At 44.1% G+C, this 27,555-nt stretch overlaps 1 long non-coding RNA gene across 1 annotated transcript; it reads left to right on the top strand.

The window, feature by feature from the left end:
• The first annotated feature begins 51 nt into the window (after window positions 1-51).
• Window positions 52-27,555, top strand: LOC142467664 (uncharacterized). The gene is made up of 4 exons (XR_012788461.1): window positions 52-138; window positions 25,205-25,317; window positions 26,515-26,654; window positions 27,375-27,555. It is a non-coding gene; the product is annotated as an uncharacterized LOC142467664 (long non-coding RNA).

Below are 27,555 nucleotides of genomic sequence, written 5' to 3'. Positions count from 1 at the left end.
GGGTTTTCAATAATGCCCTGAATTTTACTGCTTTAGCTTATAACAGGGGTTGTCAAACCGCGGCTCTTCGGGCACGACCGTGCAGCTCTTCTAAGGATTTGTGGTGGCGGCGGTGAGGAGGATGCCATGCGAGGGCAGGTAAGTTTTTTTTTCTATGTTGAATGAATGGTTGCCGGGGGGCGGGACTTAGAATGCCGGCCGGGCCGCAGGGGATTGGCTGCAAGTCAGAGGGTGCCGGGGGCGGGACTTACGCTTCCTTCTGCAGAGCACACGTGGTGTGTGTGTCTCTGCCCGCTCATGGCTCCTCTGCGCGGTGTCTCCCCCCCCTCTGCCCGCCTGGGGTGATAGCAGGTGGGTTTTTGTGCCTTTGCCTCAACGTTTGCCTCCTGTCCTGGTGCTCCCTTCCCCCCCCCCCCCCGGTCCCCTTGGTGCGGGAGATGGGCGCGGGAGCGGGCAGTGGTGGCTGCCCGGGGTGATAGGCTGCCTGCTGGGGGAGGGGGGCGTCCCGGCGCTCCCATCCACCCCCCTCCCCCCTTGGTGCGGGAGATGGACGCGGGGGTGGGTGCAGGGGGAGGCGGGGAGCCGCCTGCTCGTGGCTGCCTCTGCTTGTACTCCACTGTGTGTGTGTATCTGTGTCTGTGTGTGTGTGTGTGTGTGTGTGTGTGTGTGTGTGTGTGTGTGTGTGTGTGTGTGTGTGTGTGTGTGTGTGTGTGTGAGTGTGTGTGTGTGTATCTGTGTGTGTGTGTGTGTGTATGTGTGTGTATGTGTATCAGTGTGTGTGTGTGTGTCAGTGTGTATGTGTGTGGGTGTGTGTATCTGTGTGTGTGTATCTGTGTGTGTGTGTATCTGTGTGTGTGTGTATATCTGTGTGTGTGTATATCTGTGTGTGTGTGTGTATATCTGTGTGTGTATCAGTGTGTGTGTGTGTGTGTGTATATCAGTGTGTGTGTATCAATGTGTGTGTGTCAGTGTGTGTGTGTGTATATCAGTGTGTGTGTGTATCAATGTGTGTGTGTATCAGTGTGTGTGTGTGTATCAGTGTGTGTGTGTGTACCAGTGTGTGTGTGTACCAGTGTGTGTGTGAGTACCTGTGTGTGTGTGTGTGTGTGTACCAGTGTGTGCGCGTGTGTGTACCAGTGTACCCTCTGTCTCCCTCCTCCGTCTCCCTCCCCCCGTCTCCCTCCCTCCCTCCGTCTCCCTCCCTCCGTCTCCCTCCCTCCATCTCCCTCCGTCTGTCTCCCTCCCTCCGTCTGTCTCCCTCCCTCTGTCTCCCTCCCTCCCTCTGTCTTCCTCCCTCTGTCTCCCTCACTCTGTCTCCATGTCTCCCTCCCTCCCTCTCTCCCTCACTTTCTCTCTCCCTCACTGTCTCCCTCCCTCCGTCTGTCTGTCTGTCTCCCTCTGTCTGTCTCCCTCCGCTTCCCTCGGTCTGTCTGTCTCCCTCTGCCTCCCTCCCTCCCTCCATATGTTTGTCTCCCCCTCCCTCCCTCCGTCTCCCGTAACAGGGGCTAGGATGGTTTTAGAGCTGGTTTTTATCTGAAGCTCTGTCATTGGCAGCTTTAGCAATTTAGCTCTGGTCCCAAATACCATTGTTACCGTCTTGTCAGTGTTTAAAATCAGTTTGTTTTGGGAAATCCAGTTTCAAGTCTCAAAAATCAGATTGAAGTATGTGTTCAAGGTCAGAGAGGCGAGGGCTGCGTGCATATAGGATAAGATCTAAGGCCTCTCACAATAACCCGTTAGGAATATTAATTCCTCATCTATCCGACATAAGTATAAAATATAGTCTACCAAGACCCCTAATACAGAGTTACCCACCTTATACGGGAGCAGCTGCCAGACGAGTATAGTAAATGTATCTTATTTCTTTTGCCACTGGAGGGCAGCGTGGAGTTGCAAGGAGTGGCGCCCGTAAGGACGACGTGCCAGTTAGGCGGAAGGAGAAGCGCACACACTTTTATGTGAAACGGATATATTTGGGGAGGGATTTAGGAGTCTGAGTAAGAAAATTAACCATTTAAATATGGACAGATTTAATCCCACTTTTGGAAATTAGGGATGTTGCCTAAAAGTTTGAGAATGCATAAAGTGCCACCCATGGGCTTTAATGAAGCAGCATTTGTGGGCTAAATGGAACAGCATTCTGTATAAAGGTATTTTGGACTCGATATAAATAATTGATGCCAAAAACTAATATTAAGTAAATTGAGAATGGAAAAATCTTCAACACAAACGTACAGAATGTGATATTCTGAGAGATCTTACAGATGTTATCAAATCCCACAATGAATATATAGAAAATGTCTGTATAGAACGAGTCAAACAAGAATATGCCAATAAAACGTTTAATTGGGAGATACAGGGGCCACAATTCAGGTCATTTAGCTGAAAGAAGAGAAGCAGGTCAGCCGGTCAGCCAGTAGAGCAGGTCAGCAGGTCAGCCAGAAGAGCAGGTCAGCCGGTCAGCCGGTAGAGCAGGTCAGCCGGTCAGCTCTGAGATCAGCATTACTTATATCCCCTAAACGTTGTCCCCTGCATGTAATGCTGCAGAACAGCCTACACTGCATATACTGTACATGAGATACTTAACCCTTTCTTTTCGCTCGACTAATCTGAATGATTTGCTAATTGGTTTGTAATTAGAGAGATATTTGTAGCAGAATCCCATGTATGTTATTTTTACCTTTTTAGATACCGTTTTGTGTAATAAAATATATGAGATCAGAGGGGCTTCCTGTTTGCACTCGTGTTTTGGCAGAAGTGTATATGTGACCCTATAAATCTCCCTCACACCTGGGCTTGGCAGCGTGACACTAGTGCAGCGTCCTGGGGAAGAATCACTGAGCTGTTAGCAATAGATACAACGGATAGAAAAGACACTACACATAGGTTTGATTAAAGAGAGTATTTTATTGAAATAATGAATCTCTTTGCTGGGAGGGGCCTGCAGCACATTGCAGAGCGATATAGTAACACGCAGAGCAATGCATTGCAGGCCCCTCCGGCAGCAAAGGGGTGAAGACCAATGCAGGGTGTATAAAGATCTCACTGATAATTCATGTACAAAGTGCAGTTTGTTGCTGTGATCCAGAGGAAGGCGAAACATAACCCCTGCTGTGCAATGGGGGGAAAAAAATCCTTCCTGACCCCATTAAATGACGATCGGATGGTCCCTGGATCACTGCGCAGTGAGATCAGATGGAGCAGCACAGATCAGCGTTGTTATACACAGGGGCACACTCAGTATATAGAGATGCGGGTGATGGGGCCCTTGTGCCCCTGTGTATAACTCACCTGCTCCCCCATCCCCCTGCATATCTATCCCATTCACCCCTTTTCCTCCCGCATACCTCGCAGGGCCGGCCGGCCATTAGGCGGTCGCCTAGCGCGCAGAGGTCCTAGGGGCGCATTAATAATCATTATTATTTTTTCCTCTTATTATTTCTAATTTATTTATCTTTTTTTTTTTTGAAAATTATTATTCTTTTTTTTATCCAGTATTTTGGCGCCCTTTTATTTTTATTTTGCGTCGCGCTGGGGTTCGGTCGCACCCCCTGCAGCCCCGATAGCTACGCCACTGTTTATTTTATTATTTTATTTATCTTATTATTTTTTATACAACTGAGGCACAAATTTTAAGTTTCGCCTCGGGCGCATGAAACCCGCGCTCCGGCCCTGCTCCTTGTTCTCTCTCACCCTCTCACGCCCAATATCCCTATCTCCTTCTAGTACCTGCCCCTCCCGCAGCCTTCCTGATCTTATCTGCCTCTCCTGCGGTCAAACCAACTTTTCAGGGCCCCTAGAATACCCCTGTATCTACGCCCTGGCTCCTCTGCTACCTGCTCCTGGCTTCTTCTCCGCCTAAAAAAGGTGAAGCAGCAGATCCGTCCACACCTCTCGTATTCTCCTTCGCCATGGCCCACCTCGTCGCCAGACTTGACATCCGCTTCGTCGTCTGCCTCATCGGCCGCCTTGTAGCCCACCTCTTCGCACCACTTGACGCCCGCTTTGTCGTATGCCTCATCGTCCGCCTCGTAGCCCGCCTCGTCGTCTGGTGGCACGAAGGGCTCCACCTTCGTGCGTGTCCTGACCTGCAGGAGACATGAAGTGTTTGTAACCAGGGACAGTGATACTCTGTATCGCAAGAGCTCCTGTGCCACCTACTGCACCGACACACTTTATTCGAGCAAATGCCCGGTTTGTACCTGGCAGATACCTGGAATCCGCCGCTGCTCACCTCTTGCATGCTTCGTTGCGTTTGCCTTCCCAGCCACGGTTCATGCCTGGCTGACGGGGGCCTGATCTGTTAAATGATAATGAGAATGATTTACTAGGCTGCAATGTTTCGATTGTCCACCAGATGGCATAAACTCATGACTTAAGTAATGTGTGGGCTTTGCAAGTTGTTTCGTTTAAAAAAAGATACTTTATCCCAGTACAGTATGCTATTGTGTAACTTGTCCTTGAGACTGAAACAAGACTTTGCAAAAAATGTATCAATTTAGGCTTTACATACTGTATTAAATAAAGACAAAGACCATTTTCGCTTACACTATTCTCCTGAGACATGAGTGTTCAAATGCAGCCCGTGTTCCAAAAACCTGACAGAAGTTATGCTTATTTGATATGGGCCGCTATTAATGCAACAGAGGATTAGATGGCAACAGTTGTTCAAATTTATCAGTATTTTATCGAAAACTATGACTTTTACAGATTTTTGCCAACTCCTCATTTGTGGAAGCGGGCAATAAGGAAAAGGTTATGTAGTGACCCCTGTTTTCACCGTATTGAGCCCCAATTTGTTGGAGGGTATTGGTGTGTGTCACAGGGTTTTTCCCGTATCTATGATCATGGAGGCGGCAAAAGGCAAAGGGTAAAGCGACAGTCCCTGCCAAGCAATGCGCCAGAACCAGCACCAGCACCAGCTTATCATGATGGCCCCGCCGTCAGTGGCAACCCTGAGTCGGATTTCGCGGCCAGTTTTGATGAAGCTTGCATGTACCTAAGCGATTTCCCGCTGACTACAGGTGGGCTAGTCCCGCTGCTAACTATCGACGTGGGTGATGATGAAAGCTGGACTGGCAGTGGCCCGGCGAAGGCGCAAGCTGAATGGGAAATTCAGTAATACAGTATGGTGAGTACTGTATTGTTGCCGTATTATTTTGGTGGGGCAGGCTGGGTACTTCTTTAGGGGGCTGACCATTACTGTACATTAAAACTTTTCATTTTGTTTTTCCTCAGAAAAGAAAACGGCTAATGTGGGGATTTCGATGGATACAGTAATATTGTGCTGTACAGTATGCTGATGTTTTCCTGCCGAACAGTATACTGTGTAATAAACCCGAATAAATAAACTATGCATTTATTCTACAGTACATGTTCAGTAAATTACTGCACATACTGGGGGCGAGATGTGTTTGCAGCAGAGAGAGAGATTTAATAATATTGTACAGTGAGCAGGGGGTTCCCTGGGCCAGATGACCCCCCCTGCTCCTGATCAATATTATTAAAAATACGGAAAATGCTGCGTCATTACCATAGCGGATAGCCGCTAAGGCAATGAAGGGGTTAACCCACCGTGCCCGCTTTATTGTGTGTAGTGGGGATGGGTGAGGGGGGTATTTGGCCCTTGGTGTGAGTTTAGGACTTGCGGGAGGGGGGGGGGTTGCGGGTGCACTTAACCCCTTCACGATCATAGCAGTTAATATCGCTACGGTCATGAAGGGGTTAAGCCCTCCCGCTACCCCCCCCCCCCCGCAAGCCCTCCCCAACCATCGTTGGGGCTAATACCCCATTCACCCACCCTCCCGCTACCCACAATAAAAAAATACACACACACAGCAGCCGCCAAAAAATAAATAAATAAATAAATGACAATAAATACATTTCAAATACATTTTTATTGATAGTGTAGATGTGCAGGGGGTCTCCGGAGCTGAACCGCGTTGGTTTTAGGTCTGGGGACCCCGTGCCCCCCGAGATACAGGCCCCTTTAGGGGGTGCCGGTATCCCTCTGCTTGGTTTAAAGGTCCGATCACGTGACCGCGGCCTGTAAACCAAGCAGAGCAGAGGGATACCGGCACCCCCTAAAGGGGCCTGTATCTCGGGGGGCACGGGGTCCCCAGACCTGAAACCTGTGCGCTTCTGCTCTGGAGACCCTCTGCACATGTACACTATCAATAAAACACATACAATATACAGTATAAATAAACACTCGTTCTTTACCTTAGCGGCTATGCGCTATGGTAAAGAAGCATCATTTCTGTATTTTAATAATATTGTACAGTGAGCAGGGGGTTCCCTGAGCCAGAAATTAATGCTCAGGGACTCCCCCTGCTCCTGCTCAATATTATTAAAAATACAGAAATGCTGCGTCATTACCATAGCGGATAGCCGCTAAGGCAATGAAGGGGTTAAGGCATAATAAACAATTAATACATTCAATACATATTTTTCACGTCTGTGTTAAAACTCCCTGCCTTCTCTCTAATCTATGTAAAACCCCCTCCCCCTATTCTCGCTTTTAAAACGCCCTGCCTTCTCTCTAATCTATATAAATCCCCCTCCCCCTATCCCCCTATTGTGTGTGCGTTAAGCTTCCCTGCAATCTATGTAAAAAAACCTCCCCCTATTGTGTGTGTGTGTTAAATCTGCCTGGCCTGTGTTTCTGAGTGCTGAGTGCTCTGCGTTAAAGGCCCCGATCACGTGATCGCGGCCTGTAAACCAAGCAGAGCAGAGGGATACCGGCACCCCCTAAAGGGGCCTGTATCTCGGGGGGCACGGGGTCCCCAGACCTGAAACCTGTGTGCTTCAGCTCCGGAGACCCCCTGCACATCTACACTATCAATAAAAATGTATTTTAAATGTATTTATTGTCATTTATTTATTTACATTTATTTATTAATTGTGCTGCTGCTGCAAGTCCTAAACTCACACCAAGGGCCAAACACCCCCCTCACCCCCAATAAAAAAAAATCACGCACAGCAGCCCCACAATTAATAAATAAATCTAAATAAATAAATAAATACATGAAAAGAAATAAATATACAGTATACTGTACAGTATATACTGTATATATACTGGATATATATATACATTATACAGTATATATAATAACAATCCCTATACAGTACATATACAGTATATACTGTGTACAGTATATATATACTGTATATATATATATATATATATATATATGTATATACTGTATAGTATACAGTATACAGTATATACACACAGATGATGAACCAATATACAAATACAGTACATGTAGAATGGTTATCAAAATCATACTGTCCTACAAATAACGCATCTCTATACAGTACAGACAATAATAATAATAATCCATTTAATAATCCTAACTGATTTTACAATATAAAACATAACATTCCAATCCACACAGTACATTGCATTTACATTGTATACTGTAAATGATGCATAGCATTAAATCTATGCACCATATACTGTACATTCTGCAAATGAATGTTAACAATATAATTGCAAGCTACTCTACCAGTAAATACAAACACTTCCAAACAAGTCAACTACAGTATTTTAACCAATCAAGTAAACCAAAATCAATATATACTGTGTAAGTACCAACCAGAAAACACAATTTAAAACCAAAGCTACAGTAACCCTTACAATACCAAGGATTACATCTATCTAATTGTAAAAAACCTTATACATTATACAGTACACAGCATTGTTGAAAGCCCCCTCCCCCCTAATGTTTCTGTTAAACAGATTACACTGAAGGGAGAGAGATATAAAGGCCTAAAGCCCCTTCCCCCCTAATGTTTGTGTTAAACAGATTACAATGAAGGGAGAGAGATATAAAGGCCTAAAGCCCCTTCCCCCCTAATGTTTGTGTTAAACAGATTACAATGAAGGGAGAGAGATATAAAGGCCTAAAGCCCCTTCCCCCTAATGTTTCTGTTAAACAGATTACAATGAAGGGAGAGAGATATAAAGGCCTAAAGCCCCTTCCCCCCTAATGTTTCTGTTAAACAGATTACAATGAAGGGAGAGAGATATAAAGGCCTAAAGCCTTACCTGCATTGGTAAACCCTCCCTGCATTGGTAAACCCTCCCTGCATTGATGTCGTGCAGTGTATGTACTGTAAATGTGGGGAGGGGGGGGGGGGGGACCCAATGTGCATAATGTACTGTGAGGTCTAACCACCCTCACCCCCTACCCACATACTGTACCGTTACCCCCCCCCCATCCTGGCCATGGCCCCTCACGCACAGCAGCTCCACAATTAATAAATAAATCTAAATAAATACATGAAGAGAAATAAATATACTGTATACTGTACTGTAAGTGCCCGCTTTATTGTGTGTAGCGGGGGTGGGTGACGGGGTTTATAAATGTGAGTTTATAAATAAAATAAAGAATATTATTTCTAGGGGCCCTAGAACAGAAGTTCCCACGCCAATTTCGCGCTCATTGCTCTTTTTTTGCTCTTTTTTTACAATGTTGCTGGTCTTGCGGCTTTGCAGTCTGCAAGCAAAAAGCGCGAAGTGTATGAAGTCTGGGTGAGCGCTTTCCACATTTGATGCCTACGGCACCTTCCCATTTCTACACACTTCAATACCTGCACAGTTGGTAGCGCTTTCCATCCCAGCTACCATTCTGGATATTCACCTCTCACAGGCCATTCTTGCCCGAGTCTGTCCTATCAGACAGGGGCATTAACCTGTATCCACACCACCTGGACAATTTCTCTCTGTCAGAGACTTGTGCTATTTATTTTATATATTTTTGTGTAATTATTCATGCAATTTTATGCTCATTTCATATGTGGTTTTCAACATAAAGTGGCTGCTGGGCCTGATCCTAACTCATATAGCGCTTCCCTGTTTGTTTGTTTATTGCAAGCAAAAAGCAGTTTGTATTGTAGTACTGAGTGTGAGATAAATTACTGTATTTATCAGTGTTGATCAAAGAGAGTTGATCAGAAGGATTCCCCTTATATACTGTACAGCACTCTATTGTCATTCATACAGTACAGTATAGTAAAGGGTAGACAACAAATGGTCTTGCAGTATACTGTATTACTAAAAATCTGTCAGGTTGACCAGAATCACTGCGGATATCGAAAAATAATACAATTTTATTAATTCTACGTAGAATTAATAAAATTGTATTATTTTCCGATATCCGCAGTGATTCTGGTCAACCTGACAGATTTTTAGTAATACAGTATACTGCAAGACCATTTGTTGTCTACCCTTTACTACAGTATACAGTACTGTATGGATGACAATAGAGTGCTGTATATAAGGGGAATCCTTCTGATCAACTCTCTTTGATCAACACTGATAAATACAGTATCATATTTATACCCCTTTAGCACCTGTCGTTCCATCCTATGCACCCATTTACTGTACAATGGTGATTGCGGTCGTATTCACGTACTTTATGTGAGATAAATTAACCAGTTCTTTTATTGCTGAAGTCGCCACAAAAAACTTTTATTTACAAATACAGTACAATACAATGGTGAAACATTTCAAGTTAACAGCAATTCAAAACATCAACACACAATAATACATACTGTACAGTACTGTATGATTATTTATTTATAATACAGTACACAGCTCTGTACTGTATATGCAGTATACAGTATACTGTACTATATTTGGGTCTTGTCTTTGGGGGTTTATTCATGCAATTATTAGGGTGACCTGCCGTTGGAAATACTGACACAGTACAATCCTACAGCTACACCACCCACCCCCTCCCTTAGAGTTTTTAATCCCTCCCTGGCCAAGCATCAATCGTCTGGCTAATCCAATCCAAGCCATTGTTTTGTTAATCTGGCCCTGGGCTGGCTACGATAACAAGATTCAGCAGGAGGCCAGCCAGAGTACTGTATCATCCCACCATCCACCTTCCTTAGAGGGAGGCCTGCCTGCTTTGGAAAAATCCCCTCTCGAATTTGAAATGTAAATCTGATGTGCATCCGTTTGCTTACAGTAACTGTTCTGTTCAGAACAGCCACTGCTTCTAAATTACTGAAAATATACAGGATAAATATACAGTAATGTGAAATAATCCGTTCTGTGAGTCTGAGAGGGTTGAAAGTCACCAGGTCCTCATACAGTACAGTACATTCTCGAATACCTTTAGAATAAAAATACAGTATATATAAATATACAGTATAAATATTGCACAGTATACTGTAATGTTAAATAACCCATCCTGTTCTTTTTCCCTTCATACTGTAACAGTATCCTCATTGTGTCTGCGGTACAGTAGTTCATTGAGAGAGGAGAGGTTTTGTGTACATCATTACTGCTGTTTATATACTGTACATTTGACTGCACAAGCAGATTTGATGGAACACAAGGCCCCCCCTCCCCTTTGGGCACCCTTTTTCCTGGAACGACAAGAAAACAAAAACTTTGTTCAGTTACTGTACTGTACTGTATGTGCGTACTGTATTATGGTAGAACTACTGTACAGTAGGTGGCTGGTGCAGCTTTCTCCGGAAAGAAAAAAATGGAGCAGTTAGTAGGCAGTTACTGTAGTACTGTCAAACTAGTCTACTGTACTGTATACTGGAACTACTGTATACTCTGACTATTGGTAAAGAAAAAATCTGTGCCATACTTACCTGTATCATACTGTACTTACTGTGCAATACTACAGCACTGTACTACTTTCCTGATGCTTGCCCATTGCGCGCGATGACAATGGGCAACACAGTGGCAATATGGTCTATATATTTATTGCATCGTTCCACGGTGAGTACATCGTTCCAAAAACTCATTATGGCTTTATACAACTCGTCATTCTTGGAGGGTTTCGCCACTTTACGGATGTGGTCCTTCAGCTGATGCCAGACCATTTCGATCGGATTGAAGTCTGGCGATCTGTGATTGGAAAGAAAGGACAATTAGTTTAAGAGATACAGTACACAGTAAAAACAATGGGGAACATAAATGGGACACGGTCTACTGCACTTACTCCGCTGGCGTCTTCACCCAGTTGATGCCGCGCTCAAGGATATGCGCCGTCGACGCGGTGTGCTTGGGATCATTGTCCTGGTAAAAGCGATGACCATTGGGAAAGTCTTGTGTGATGTATCGCACTATCACGGGCACAATGTTGTCTTGGAAGAAATCTTTATTCATGATTCCTATAGCAAGAAAAGAAAAGTGCTCAATAGTACAGTACAGTGCATACGGTAAGGCAACACTAGTCAAGTACAGTGCATTAGGCGGCATTATATTTGAGAAATTGTACCTTCAAAGACGACAATGCATCCCGGTCCACGCCTAGAGATGGCACCCCACACATGCAGCTTCACAGGGTGTTTTGGCCGCGGCTTCAAAGTTATGCGGCCTTTTTTGTGGAACGCAAATCTTGCAAATCTCTCCAGCGACACAGTAGACTCATCAGTGAAGATGCAATCCTGGAAAGTCTCACCGCTGTCGATCCATGCCTGGGCCTGGAGCACTCTTTTGATTTTGTTTGCGTCCCGTATCATGGGGTACGCTCTGTAATGACAATGAATAAAAAATGTTAGCGTCACAGCGCAGTACAGTTTGCAAAACAACACTTTTACTTTACAGTACCTCCTGTACTGTCCAGTACTAACCTCACACGTCCATATTTCCATCCAATTCTGCGTCTCATCTTCTTTATGCTGCTCTCGGATACAGTCAGATTGTGGTTTTCCTGCAGAGTGTTTTTAACCCTTAATGCGCTCCTCTCATCATTCTCCTCACTTATTCTGTCCACCAGAAGAGTAGTCTCCCTACAATGCAAAGAAATTATATTGTGTTATTAATATGCAGCAATATAAAATGTATACTGTATACTGTACATGTAATGTTGTAATATACAGTAAATATAAATATACAAAAAATGTATACTGCTGTACTATAAATATAAATAGACAAAATATACAGTATACAGTACTGTTGTAATATAAATATACTATATAAATATACTGTTGTTATATCATAATAAATACACATCATATACTGTATATTCCGTTGTAAGATGAATTGCAATATACCAAAAGTGTATACTGCTGCACAAAAAATATAAATTGATCACACATACACTATATACTGTTGTAATATAAATATACTATATAAATACGGTATACTGTTGTTATATCATAATAAATACACATCATATGCTGTATATTCCGTTGTAAGATGAATTGCATTATACCAAAAGTGTATACTGCTGCACAAAAAATATAAATTGACCACACATACACTATATACTGTTGTAATATAAATATACTATATAAATACGGTATACTGTTGTTATATCATAATAAATACACATCATATACTGTATATTCCGTTGTAAGATGAATTGCAATATACCAAAAGTGTATACTGCTGCACAAAAAATATAAATTGACCACACATACACTATATACTGTTGTAATATAAATATACTATATAAATACGGTATACTGTTGTTATATCATAATAAATACACATCATATACTGTATATTCCGTTGTAAGATGAATTGCAATATACCAAAAGTGTATACTGCTGCACAAAAAATATAAATTGACCACACATACACTATATACTGTTGTAATATAAATATACTATATAAATACGGTATACTGTAGATGTACACTACAGTTTTCTATATTTTTTTTGGTTAAGTTTTATAAATACAGTATACTTACGCATTTGTTACCCTTGGTGCCTTTTTGCGGTCTCTGTTTTTTCCTTGTGCATGATGGCACACGGTGCTTGATGCACAACGAGGCCAGAAGCAGTTAACCAGCGCTGGATATCTGCAATTCGTTTTCCGCTCGTGTACATCTCCTTCATTCTCATGCTGAGATCCTTTGAAATCTTCTTAACAGGCATTGCTGCGAGTAGAAAGAAATACAAACACAAGAATGTATATTCGATGTTTAGTCGATGTGTATTCAATGTGCAGTGAATCCACAAAATGGATGGTGTATTTATATGTTAATGACTCACATTAAAGACCACCCACTTTCAACACCTGTACCTGGCCGCCATGCATAAAAGTTTGTACACGTTGCATAGCCCACCACTTGCTGATCTTTATCTGAGCCATTGTCCAGATACTGCATTGTGCCTCCCGCTTACATGGAGCATCCCCGGTTCTATGGACGAAAGAACCATCTCACCTCTGCTGTGCCTGCCACACTGAAAAAAAGAAAGGCAGTTACCGTTTCCAAGCCAAAGGCAAAGCGACAGGCTAAGGCCAACAAAGAAAACCTTCTGCTGACCCCAAAGGCTAAGGCTTTTAAAACACGTCAGCCTTATTATGTGAAGAAGAAATACGGTACTGTGCTCGGTACGCAAGACGAATGGCAGCCAACTCACCGAATCCGCAGACCACTTGCTCCCATAAACTTCGACGACTCTGCTGTAGCTGTCCCGGAAATCTTCAGCCCGGCTTCTCCACCCCCATCTTCTCCGGTTCCATCTGAAGATGCTGCTGCCTCTGAAATCCACGGGTCACTGTCTCCTTTGCTCTTGGACGACTCTGCTTCTCTCCCGGAAATCCAGCGGTCACCTTCTCCATCCCTCTTCGACGACGCTGCAGCTCCTCCTGTACCGGGCATCCCCAGGTCACCTCCTCCACTCTCCATCGATGCCGCTTCTCTCCAGAGAACACCCATCTCATCCTCCGTTGCACCCATCCCCCCAGATCTCCAGATGCCATGCACAAGCAGCTCGTTAGACCGGATCCTGAATGGGCTAAGTGTGGATCTCCCCGGGAATTCTAGTGTGCTGGCAAAGCTAGATCTGCTTCTGGAGTCGGTGCTACATATGGAGCAACGGATGCTACAAATGGAGCAACGGCTGGATCAACGGATGCTACATATGGAGCAACGGATGGATCAACGGATGGACAAGATAGAGGCTGACATAGCGGGCATACATTATTTGCTCGGTGTTAATGCCCCTGTTTCCCCGACGCTGGAGCAGGGGGGTGACATGGATGTGATGCATGGTACCTTCGAACCCCTTCCATCACCAAGCACACCCCCTCCACCAGAATATGCAGTATAGTATGCTATTGAGGAGGACATGACAACCCCGTCAAGACCACGCCAGGAGACAACCCGGCGACCACTACCGGAGGAAAGCTTCCTCCCAGACACCCTACCATTGCCCGTCGCCTCAAGTACACCCGCTCCCAAAAGACCTCCTACACCCGCTCGCATACAAACAGAGCCCGACATCTCGCTGTGCGATCTGACACCGGCGCTGAGGGAGAAGTATAGGGTGAGGAGTGCTGGTATACCACACAAGTATGCCTTGATCATATTTAAACACCATGTTCCCTACACATTGTACTGCGAGTGGGTGTTCAAAGTAAATTACGATGGGAATCGCCATAAAAAGGCCCTTCCTTCTAATTTAAGGAAAAAGATTGTGGAAGAAATGCAGCGCTATTACCCTGTTACAGATCCTGTAATGAGAGGCGTTAGAGACTGCATTAATGGCGTTTTGCGCCATGCATGGAATCCGCCCTTGATGGAAAATGGGGAGGACTTTCAGTGAGACCATACTGTAATGTTGTGCTGTACTGTACAGTACATGTTTTACCCTATAGTACCTGCTGTACTTAAACAAAGGATACTGTATGTTGTTGTGTGTTGCACGGTTTTTGTACTGTATTTGAAAATAAAAGTTTTTGGTGGCGACTTCAGCAATAAAAGAACTGCTTAATTTATCTCACATAAAGTACTACAAACTGCTTTTTGCTGCCAGACTGCAAACCCGCAAGACCAGCAACATTGTAACAAAAGAGCAATGAGCGCGCAATTGGCGTGGGAACTTCTGTTCTAAGGCCCCTAGAAATAATATTCTTTATTTTATTTATAAACTCACATTTATAAACCAAACCCCGTCACCCACCCCCGCTAGACACAATAAAAAATAATCACACACAGCATCCCCGCAATAAATAAATAAATACATTTGAAATACATTTTTATTTATAGTGTAGATGTGCAGGGGGTCTCGGGAGCTGAACCGCACTGGTTTCAGGTCGGGGGACCTCCTGCCCCCCGAGATACAGGCCCCTTTAGGGGGTGCCGGTATCCCTCTGCGTTAAAAGCAACGATCACGTGACCGCGGCCTGTTAAACCAAGCAGAGCAGAGGGATACCGGCACCCCCTAAAGGGGCCTGTATCTCGGGGGGCACGGGGTCCCCAGACCTGAAACCTGTGCGCTTCTGCTCTGGAGACCCCCTGCACATCTACACTGTGAATAAAACACACACATCATTAAAGAATCATTCTTTAGCTTAGCGGCTATGCGCTATGGTAAAGAAGCAGCATTTCTGTATTTTTAATAATATTGTACAGTGAGCAGGGGGTTCCCTGAGACAGAAATCTAATCTCAGGGGACCCCCTGCTCCTGCACAATATTATTAAAAGTTCAGAAATGAGGCTTCATTAGCATAGCGTATAGCCGCTAAGGTAATGAAGGGGTTAAGGCATAATAACCAATAAATACATTCAATACACTACCCACTACCCATGGCAACCTCCGCTGCTGTACAGTAAAACAGAGAAAAAAATTAACACTTTCAAAGTAATGTCCCCTAACCCCTTAATCACCATAGCGGTTATTAACCGCTACAGTCATGAAGGGGTTAACCCACCCTCACCCACCACTCGGGACGCCTACTGTACATACCCTCCCACTCTAACCCCCCACCCCGTGAGGCCTAACCACCCTCAACCCTCACCCACTAAATACCCACAAGGGAGGCCTACCCACATACCGTTGGGGAAACCCCCCCCACCCCCCAGTCCCCGCAATCAAAACAATGCACAGCCCCACAATAAACAGCATTCTATTTATTAAATACATTACCCACCCCCTGTGCCCCCCCCATAAATACAAGATTTATTCTTTTACATTCAGGGTCCATAACGCAGCCCCACGCTAGTACCCGGTGGGCTGGCAGGGCACCTGGACAGACCTACAGTTTACCAGCAGCATTCCACAGGTTCTGGAGGCCTGCTGGTGGATCCTGCCAGCACCATGGCGCCCAGGTGGTCTCCTTGGGTCACCGTGGAACACAATTGGGTCCCCACGGTAGGTCCAAGGATGTCTGGGAGCCCCGGGTCAAACCCACAGGTGTCTGCGGGGCCTCGGGTGGTTCCCATGGGGGTCTGGGGAACTCACGGGTGCTCACTACGGGTCCGCGGTGCCCCCACAGAAGTGGGACCACACATCATCATCCCCGCACCTACGGGTCGGAGGTGCCCCCACAGAAGTGGGACCACACATCGTCATGCCCGCAGACTACGGGTCCGCGGTGCCCCCACAGAAGTGGGACCACACATCATCATCCCCGCATGTGTCACCCGTGGAACCACCAGCCTACTACCCTTTAGGATACCCGAGGATTCCCCGCGGGTGGTCTCCAGAGGTCCCACGCAAAACCACGGAAGTAACCCTGAATGTAAAAAAAATAAACCTGGCCTATACATTCAATACATACACCCTCCCCCCCAACACCTACAGTACAATAATGTGCAAAATAACTATTATCCAGATATGGATAATAGATTAATTGCCCATTATTAAAAACATTAACTAGCATATACAAATAAATAAAGTACTACTGACCTCATCAATACGAAGTGTCCGACGCCAGCGCCTTCCTTCTCTTGCCCACACAAAACATAGCCAAAACCAAGCCAATACATTGCAATTACATTCAGATATCAATTAACCCCTTAAACACCTTATCGGATAATAACCGCAAAGGTAATTAAGGGGTTAAGCCACACAGGCACGATACCCACCCTTCACCCATGAATTTGTACTGTGGCTTCATCATGCAACTATATATATATACTGTATATATATATACAGAGAGACAGAGAGAAAGAGAGAGAGAGAGATATACAGTATATATATATATATATATATATATATACACACGTTATATACACACCCATGATAAACCAATATACAGTACAAATAAATGTAGAAGGGTTATCAAAAGCATACTGCCCTACAACCAAACACTTCTCCATACAGACACTACATTAAAATCAATTTCCTTTAAAAATCCTAACTGATCTCACAATATACTGTATATGATCACAAACCAATGAAAAAACTCACATTCCAATATGCATAAAATCTATGCACCATACAGTATACTGTACATTCTGCAAATTAATCAAACGTAAACAAAAATCAGTTAGCAATCATTATTTACATCCCTAAACATTTCACACTCAATCACGAACAATGAGACCATTAACAGATTCACGCCTAGAGCAGAACAATTAAGCCTTTGAAAAAATATAAGTACCGACAAAAATACAACCTTTACAACCAAGGCTATCTATCCCTGACCTTCCTCAAACACACAATACAATACCAAGGAATACATCTATCTAATTTTAAAATACTTTAAACTCACAAAATAATTAAAAACACATCTAATCCAGCTTTTAAAACATCATCATTTCTTACCCTGAATGTATACTGTACAGTATATCTCTCTAGACATATATATTGTACATACATACATACAGTGGCAAGAAATGATATACCACAAAAAAAAATCCAAATCAATCCACGGGTCTTCTACTTGTAATCCATCTTCATCTGTATTCTTCTTTCTTCTATCTCCTTCCGGGCGGGGCAGGGCAGGGCGTGGTCTTCTTTCCATCATCGGCCACGCCCTTGTCTTTTTTCTTCTCCGGGGGTCCTTCCTCCGCGGCATCTGGCTGCAAAATGAGACGACATAGGCTTTTAAAGGCCTATGACGTCACATTTTGCGTCATGGTTTCCACGGTCCTGATTGGACCGTGAAAACCATGTGTTTTGGCCGATAAAAAAAAAAAATGATGACGTCACTTAAAGGGAATGAAAGCACAGCCAATCAGAATGGCTTTGCTTCAATTGCCTTTAAGATGACGTCATGAAAAGGCACATGGCCGTGCACACATGGTACTAGAGCCAATCAGAGCGTGGGAACTTTATCCCTACTCTGATTGGCTCTGGTATACCATGTGTCAGGGGCTTGGGGGAGAAAGGATGTGACGTCAATGAAAACCTGTCACGTGGTACGGTAGCCAATCAGAGCGTGGGAACTTTATCCTTATTGACGTCACATCCTTTCTCCCCCAAGCCCCTGACACATGGTATACCAGAGCCAATCAGAGTAGGGATAAAGTTCCCACGCTCTGATTGGCTCTAGTACCATGTGTGCACGGCCATGTGCCTTTTCATTGGTTGAGAAAGACCTACAACTTATGGCCAAGGGTTACTCATTTACCACACCCCCCTTTAATAATATGACAAAAGAGGAACATTTACATCTTGCCACACTCAAGAAAAGATCAAATATAGTTATAAAGAGTGCGGACAAAGGGGGTGCAGTGGTCGTGATGCACTCAGAGGCTTACCATTTAGAAGCCTTAAGACAGCTTAGTGATGTTAAATCATATTGCAAGTTGGATAAAGATCCCACACAAGCCTTTTTGGTGGAAATTCGTGACCTGTTGGACCTGGGCAGCGTATTAGGTGTTCTCACAAAACAAGAAGTCGCCTATTTATATAACCCATTTCCCAACGTGCCTATTTTTCACCATCTCCCAAAGATCCATAAATCTTTGGTTAGCCCTCCTGGCAGACCTATTATTTCCAGTATTGGATCTTTGGGAGATGGTTTATCTAGGTACGTTGATTATTTTTTGCAGACATTTGTAAAAGAACTCCCTTCTTACCTGAGGGATTCTTCAGATTTGCTTCTAGATATTCAGAATATAAAATGGTCTAACACTTTCATGTGGGTCACACTGGATGTGACTTCACTATACACCATAATTGATCACACTTTGGGCACTAAAGCTATAAGTCACTTCCTTAATCACTCTAACCTTAACCTAGCACAGAGCACTTTTTTTATTAGATTCACTTATGTTTTTGTTACAACATAATTATTTTATGTTTGACAAACAATATTATTTACAGTCACAAGGCACAGCAATGGGCACGTCATTTGCACCTTCGTACGCGAATTTATTTATGGGTTTTTGGGAGAACACTCACATTTTTGGTGATAAAAATCCTTTCAGGCACAATATTATGTTTTACCGTAGATTTATAGATGACTTAATATTAATTTGGAACGGTGATATGGACACTCTACACTCCTTTTTTGAATATCTAGAGGCAAATACTTATAATTTGAAATTTTCACATACTTATCATGAAACTAATATCGACTATCTTGATTTACACCTCTACATAGACACTGATCTAAATATACAGACCAATGTGTTTAGAAAAACAAATTCTAGGAATTCGCTGCTCAGGTCCAACAGTGCTCACCCGAGATCCCTTATTCGGGGTATTCCAAAGGGACAGTTTCTCAGACTAAGGAGGATTTGCTCCACGGAACAATCTTTCCTCCTTCAGGCTGAGGAACTCAAAAAAAGATTTCTGAGTCGGGGCTATGGAGAGAAGGACCTAAAGATCGCGTTTGAGAACGCATTCAAAATGGATAGAGCAGAGCTCCTAAATAAGAATAGAAAAAACACTAGAAAGAAAAGAGGAGAAATTAACACTAAGGGAGACACAACCCCCCAAGTACCACTCTTCATAACCACTTACTCAAAACAGGCAGAACAGATTAGGTGCATCCTACAAAAACATTGGTCTATTCTGAAACTAGATAGAGATCTAGAGAGTTTAGTTAAATCTAACCCCAAAATAGTCTTCAAAAAGGCTAAAACTATTGGGAACCATATATCACCGAGTTTGTTCTGTTCTACCAAGAAACCCACCCCGACAACCCCAAGGGGATTTTTCAAGTGTGGGAACTGTAACACATGCAGATACGCTAAAGAACGTAAATCCATTAAAAATATACATACTAATCAGATTTATCGTATTGAGAAATTTCTTACATGTAACACCAACTTTGTAATATATTTACTTAACTGTCCCTGTGGGAGTAATTATGTGGGCCGTACAATAAGACCGCTAAAAGTTCGAATTAATGAACACATCAGGAGTATAAAGAAACGTGATGACAGATACCCGGTCGCACGCCACTTCAATCACTGCCCTGTAGGAACATTAAGATCTTTTACATACAGTGCCCTTGAGCACATTCAGACTCATGTCAGGGGAGGCAATAGAGAAGCTTTGCTCAACCGTAGAGAGATGTTCTGGATTTATGCCCTTGGGACAATGGCACCCAGGGGCATGAACCAGGACTGGGAATTGAAACACTTTCTCACTTGATTTGTTTATGGGTTATGCTTTATATACCCATAAGGTTTATATCTATTATAATGATTTGTTTTTTTTATGTATATTATGTTTTTTATTCCCTTTTCCCCTTGTTCTTCCCTCCCGCCCCCCACCTTTCCCCCCCCCCCTCCCCCACCCCCCCCTTCCCCCTCCCCCCCACCCCTCTCCCCCCCTTCCTTCTCCCCTTCCTATTCTTCTCCCCATCTATTTCTTTCTTTCTTTTGCACTTGTGAATTCAATTCCCTATGGATTCAATATATATTCATTATTCTACACAGAATAGGAATAAACTGCTCATCATTATAATGTTATTATGAATAATCCTTTGCCCTATATATCGATTAGAAACAAATTAGGGGCTTGATCTAATTATATTCCTCTGATTAAACTATACACTGTGTATCATTAATAAGCCGTATGCTATTCCATATCCTGAGTCTATCCATACGAGGAAACCAATTGCGTATTCATTGATTTTTTAATATATTATATGTTTGTTTTCACTTATCACTGTATGTTATACCCTTTATTGTTTTTCCCACTCCCGCGGCTGAACGGGTAACCCTGACTACCAGAGACGCTTCTCCAAATCAGTATTCTGATTGGAAACTAATTCTGACCAACCAGAACGCCAGCTGGTACTCGCGCGAAAATCGCGCGATACTCACAGCCACCAGAGACGCCTCTCCGAATCAGCCCCTGGTTGGAGACTCACTCTGACCAATGAGAGAGCTGGCTAGCATCCGCGCGAAAACCGCACGGCATCTCTGGGAAAGGTGGGCGGGGTTTCCCCTTCATAACTGCGGGTAGTGGAGACGCGATTTCACTCTTTGAAAAAGGGCTGCATAGCCTGAAACGCGTTAGAGTTGTTGCTATCTCCCCCCGTTTTGCACCATGTTTCATTAAAGAAGTATTTTTAACCCCTTCATTGCTGGTGTTGACCCCATCCTTCAGCTGTGCTCCGCTGCCATCCTTGGATAATCTTCACTATGTTTACTCACCCAGCGTGATGCACGCAAAAAATGGATCAAGGTTTCAAAGAAGAGTTTTGATTCTCCCCATTTATGGACTCATGGGGAGTTGCTGACCAGTAACAGTGCCGCAGGTAAGAGAGTTTTTTCTAGTCTAGTGAGGTGCTTTTCTAGCATTACAAATGTACCCTCATTAAAGACAGATCACTCTTTTATACCACTTCCTGCTTTATGATGCACTGGGTCCAATACTCTCAATTACTCATTTAGACCTTGTCCTAACTTGTTTATTTATATTTTTGAGCAACAATTGCCATTGTACCCCATTCTGCTGTAGCACTGTTTATAGGGAACCTTCCCTTACCTTATACTGTATATATATATATACAGTATACAGTATATACTGCATTACAATTCATTATAGGGGACGGCTTCACAGAGAACAGCTCGCAAGCGCCACCATGTGTATTTTCACGGCATTGCAGTATTTCAGCAAGCCGGAATAAAAAGCTTAAATCCCTGCCGGAAAAGAACGCAATACACTCTGGCAGAAAACGATCAGAAACCTGAATACACCCGAGTATACCCGAATTCGCGGGACTAGCCGAGCTCGAATAAAGTGTGTCGCCAGTGTATACCCCCTCCCCAATACCACGTTATACCGCCCTCCACAGGGCAAATACCCGTTGTACCCACCTCCCCAGGCCCAGTACCCAGTTATACACCCCTCCCCAGGCCCAATACCCTGTTATACACCCCTCCCAAGGCCCAGTACCCTGTTATACACCCCTCTCCAGGCCCAGTACCCTGTTATACCCACCTCACCAGGCCCAGTACCCTGTTATACACCCCTCCCCAGGCCCAGTACCCTGTTATACACCTCTCCCCAGGCCCAGTACCCTGTTATATACCCCTCCCCAGGCCCAGTACCCTGTTATACACCCCTCCCCAGGCCCAGTACCCTGTTATACGCCCCTCCCCAGGCCCAGTACCCGTTATACCCACCTCACCAGGCCCAGTACCCGTTATACCCACCTCACCAGGCCCAGTACCCATTATATACCCCTCCCCAGAACTCCGTTATACGTCCCTCCCCAGGATCCTTTACACACACCCACCCCAGACGCAGGACCCCCTACGGTGGAGGTGTAATGTCACATGGGTAGGGGAAGGTTTCCCAGAGAAGGTGTCCATGTGTCACAGCTGTTTCATCACCTTGGGTGAGAAGTCTCCCTACTCTCTGCATTTCCTTTACCTCTCCTGTCAGTCTCTCTTTCCCCCTTTAATCTTACCTCTTTTATTTATCTCTGTCCCTCCTTATTTTTGTTTCTATGTATTTCTCTCCCCCCCCCCCCACGTAAGGCCTGGGACATAGAGGGTTCAGCCACGCTGAGCCGCGCTCCTGCTCTGCCTCGCCTGCTGAAAATTGTGCTTTTTTTCTGTCCTTGCAGGCGAGGCAGTGAGCGCGCTCTGGGGGTGGGGTGGAGGCCGAGCAGAGGCAGAGCGGAGGCGTGTCAGGAGGCGGAGCGGGAAGCGGGGGTAGTCCCCGCTCCCATTGGATGGGAGCGGTCACGTGACCGCTTCTTCGCTTCCCCGAGCGGCAAATTTGAAACTTGCCTGTCTCGGCAAAGTTTCTGAGCCTCTGCACGCATGAGCACGCATGCGGAGGGGGAAACTATAGCCGCGCTGATGACAGATGCAGGGGGTTTGTGCATCTGCTCAGCGCGGCTCAGCCCACCTCAGCGAGCTTGAACTTACTAATAGGCCCAGGCCTAATAGGGGCACAAACCTCAGATCTGAGTGTGTGGGGTTCTCTGTGTCTGGAGAGACCCCTAAATGTTCTCTCTTTGTTTGGGGAGACCCCTAAATATTCCCCAGTGTAGCTCGTTTCAAAATAACCCAGAAAAGTAGCCTTGAGCCCTCAGTGACCGGGCGCTATGACCAGAGGGACTAGGCTCTCCCTTACCTGTGAGTGTGGACTACGTCCCCCCCGGCTTCCCCCCCCCCTCTGGCAGTGACGTGACACAGCCGGGGGAAGGGCCAGGGAGGTTAGAATTAGACAGAGGCACGGGGTCAGTCTACGCCCTGCCATGGGAGTCCCGCCCACCCTGCCCTTTATTGTGAATACTGGTAAATATGTTGGTTGTACGTGTTTAAAAGAAAAAAAAGAATAAATACACAATGAAAATGAATAACAGAAATAAAATAAAAGGTGGCTGGGAGTGGCGAGTGGGCGCGGCTCATTTACACGTGCGTTCCTGGGCCCATTCTCGCCAGACAGGCGGGGCCCGGCTAGGGGGGAGTTACGGGCCATTGGATCGGGTACCTTTGGCCTTTACCCAATGAGCGAGCACTCTGGCAGGGGGTTGGCACTAATTAGGTTAATTGAAGTTTTACTAAAAAGCAGCGGCCGCCAGACCTCGTGTTTGTGGTTATTTGTGTATTGGTTATGGTGGGGTTTGGGAAGCCAAGGGAAGGGGGGGAAGGAGAGGGGTCTCACAGTCTCCGAGGTCAAGTTTCTATTTATCAAAAATACATTGAGTTACCTCTGGTTTCCAGGCATGTCCTGGGGGAGTTATCACAGAGACACAGAAGCGTCGCTGAGTTTGGTGAGTAACTCCCTTAACCTCTCAGCAGTTGAATTCCCCCTTGGCGCTAACACGTTAAAAACAAGCGTTGCTATTTCTTTGCATGAAGTTGCAGGTAATTGGAAGAGTTACACAGTGACGGCTATTTCATCACTCGAAACGGTCTTTTCGGTATTGTTCTCGGTCTTTTTTCCAGCTTCACATCGGGTATCCATATCCATTCTTCGCCTCTGATCTGTATGCAGGACAATGCTTTAAAGCTGCAGTTCAGTCAATATCCTGCATGTGTGTTTTTTTTAATAAATCAGTTCTGTAGTAAGAAAAAATACTTTTAGCATTTTCTGTTTTTAAAAAAACAACTTTGAAAGACCAATTTTCTTCTATTCTATTTTAACAGCCATTTGCTAAGGCACTGCCCCTTCATGTCCTGTCACAAGCCCTGGCACACCCCTTTGTCAGCCCTGCCCTCCCTCTAGCACATGTCAATGCAGGAGTGCTCATGAATATTCATGAGCTTCCACTGAGAGACAGAAGCAGAAGAAAAACAGATCCCTTCACTAATTATGTCACCAAATTTTGCCTATCAATACATGGAGAACGAATTGACCTGCAGCTATACAGTTCTTTAGGTAATTAGAGATTGCACACATGAAACTATTGAAGTAAAAAAAAAAAAAAAAAAGACTGAACTGCAGCTTTAATAGGGCCTCTTTGGACTTGAATGTTTTGGTTATTGAGGAGGTGGGAGAACAACTTAGCCACACAAGGAAGGATATACTCAAAGTGGAAATCCTCATTGAACAGTCTAGCCCTGGTACGGACGTTGTACAATCATTGGATAGTCTTAAGACCAAGCTGGAAAAAAATTAAAAGTGATCTTATTCACTTTAAGAAGTTGAAATTCAAAAAAGTTGTTAATGACTATAAAGATGGAAGAGTATACCCGTGGCTGAAGCAAGACCCCAAACAACGCAAGAACCAAAGAGGGAGAGCACCCCAGGAAGTCCAAGATGTCCACACCAGTGACTCTGAAGCCCATTCCTCAACAGAACGTCAGAGAGGCCAAAGTCCGGCCCCTTTTTTAGGCCAATCCAAGGACAAGGAGAAAGGAAAAGGAAAATTAGACGCGGGGGCCAGGGGAAAGGGAAGATCACCCTATCCCCTACGTACAACGGAGCAGAAATGAGTATGGACACCTTGGTTGTTAATCTGTCTGATTACACTCTTAATCAATGTGAAATGTCTGTCTTAGCTAGGGGGCCCTCATATGTACCTACTACATTGTTTAATGATTTTGATTTGGAGGTTGACCTATTTAAATTTGAACGTGTATTAAACCTTAAATCATTTTTTCTAACATGTCTACAGAATCGGTGCATTCCAATATCCAACCAGGGACAGGTAATCCTCCTATGAACAACAAGGGACAGTTAATTTGGCCACTGACCAGCAAGGGACAGATAATTCGGCTTCTTATCAAGGTACCAAAATGTGCAAGCTCAAATCCACTTTTGTCCCGCCATTTAAAAATCAATCAGTCAGCACATATATACGACTGGTTAAGGGGGAGTTTGCAAGGTCCAAAAAAAACAAACATAGGGCTACATACAATATGTCTGTTCAGGAAAAGGAAGCATTAAAAATGTTGACTAATAATAATGAGATTATTATTAAGCGTGCGGACAAGGGGGGTGCCCTAGTAGTGCAGAATTACTCAGATTATAAGGCTGAAACCATCAGACAACTGAGTGACATTAACTGCTACATTAAATTGGATAGGGACCCTACCTTTAACTATGCGAGAGAAATTAAGGAAATTATCCAAATGGGGGTTAATAACCGGTGGATAACAGAGCCTGAATCTGAGTTTCTAACTATGTTGCATCCTAAATGCCCTATTTTCTATACCTTGCCGAAAATACACAAGAATTTAAACAATACCCCGGGGCGGCCTATTATAGCTGCTATTAATTCATTAAATCAACCCCTTGCAAAATTTGTAGACACATTTCTACAACCTATAGCACAGACAGCCAACTCATACATCAAAGACACGTTTGATTTCCTTGACAAATTTAAAAACTCACCTGGTGATGGGACTAATCATATTCTGGTTAGTTTAGATGTGTCTAGCCTTTATACAATAATCCCCCATGTTGAAGGTCTTGAGATAATCACGGCCACCCTCATTCGCCATTATAGTGATACTGTTCCAATTGAATACATTATGCTCATTTTACATTTCACTCTCTATAAAAATTATTTTAGATTTGAGAGTGATTTCTTCCTGCAGATTAAGGGGACAGCAATGGGCAGTAATATGGCCCCTGCTTACGCCAACATATACATGACACATTTCGAAGAGCAGTACATCTACAAATCAGACTTTTTAGTGCATATTAAAAGCTATTACAGATATATTGATGATGTTTTTCATATGGACAGGTACGGAGGATCAGCTGTTATCTTTTTTTTAGTATCTTAATGGTCTCCATTCACCGGTCCTCCTCACTAATACATGGAGTACACAGCAACTCTCTTTTTTAGATGTCCTCATTACACAGACTAATGGGGAGTTACATACTGATCTTTTTAGAAAGGATACAGACAGAAATGCAATTTTAAGGGCAGATAGCCATCATCCTCCTTCTCTTATTGATGCATTACCTTTTTCACAGAAAGTCCAGGTCTGCAAAATCACGAGCAGGAAGGATCATATTGAACCAGCTATTGGAGAACTACGTGGTAGATTCCTTGCTAGGGGATATCTTCCTGCGTATATCCTCCTGCTGTGTTAGACCGGGCACTGGATAAAGAGGTAAGTGCTACCAAAAATAAGAAGGAGGACGGGCTTGTATTTACCACTATATACAGTCAAGCTGGTGGTTTTATTAAATCTACCATTCTTAAACACTGGCATATTCTGCAAAATGATGATATATTATCTGAAAGTTGCTGTGTACCACCAATGGTGGCATTCAAAAGAGGGAGAAATCTGGCGGATAGCCTGATACATGCAGATAATGAGGGTAACTACAGAACTCCTCATTTTCTGGAGGGTGGCAGACCGGGTAACTTTAGATGCATGAGCTGCTCGGTCTGTAACAGTCTGACTACCGGTAGTCAATTCAGTCACCCCCAAAGCGGGAGGATCATAAAAATCAAAAATAGAATCACATGTAGATCTGAATATGTAGTGTACGTAATAAAGTGTCCATGTGGTCTTCTTTATGTGGCTAAGACCATAAGAATGTTAAAAACAAGGTTCATTGAACATAAAAGTGTAATTCGAAAAGGTACGGATCCCTCTATTCTTGTGCAACACTGTGTGGAACACAATCATAATGTTGCCTCTTTATGCATCATGGGTATTGAGACAGTAGCACCTAGACAAGGCACTCCAGATAGGGAGACTTTCTTATTGAGACGTGAAGCATTCTGGATACATGCTTTAAATACCAGCAACGGTATGGGTCTTAATGAGCAACCGAATTTAAAATGCTTCCTTAATAGAAGGTACATTTTTGTCTTTCTACAGGCATATTTGATCTTGCACCATCCATGGACTCTGCACTTACCAATTGGGAAGATTATCATTTTTGTGTGTTTTTTCCCCTTCTTTTTTTCCCCTCCCTCCCTCCCCCTTCCCCTCCCTCCCCCTTCCCCTCCCTCCCCCTTCCCCATCCTCCCTCCCCCTTCCCCATCCTCCCTTCCCCTCC

The sequence above is a fragment of the Ascaphus truei genome, chromosome 16 (genome assembly GCF_040206685.1).
Source record: "Ascaphus truei isolate aAscTru1 chromosome 16, aAscTru1.hap1, whole genome shotgun sequence".
NCBI lineage: Eukaryota > Metazoa > Chordata > Amphibia > Anura > Ascaphidae > Ascaphus > Ascaphus truei.
This window is presented reverse-complemented; position numbering and strand designations above follow the sequence as displayed.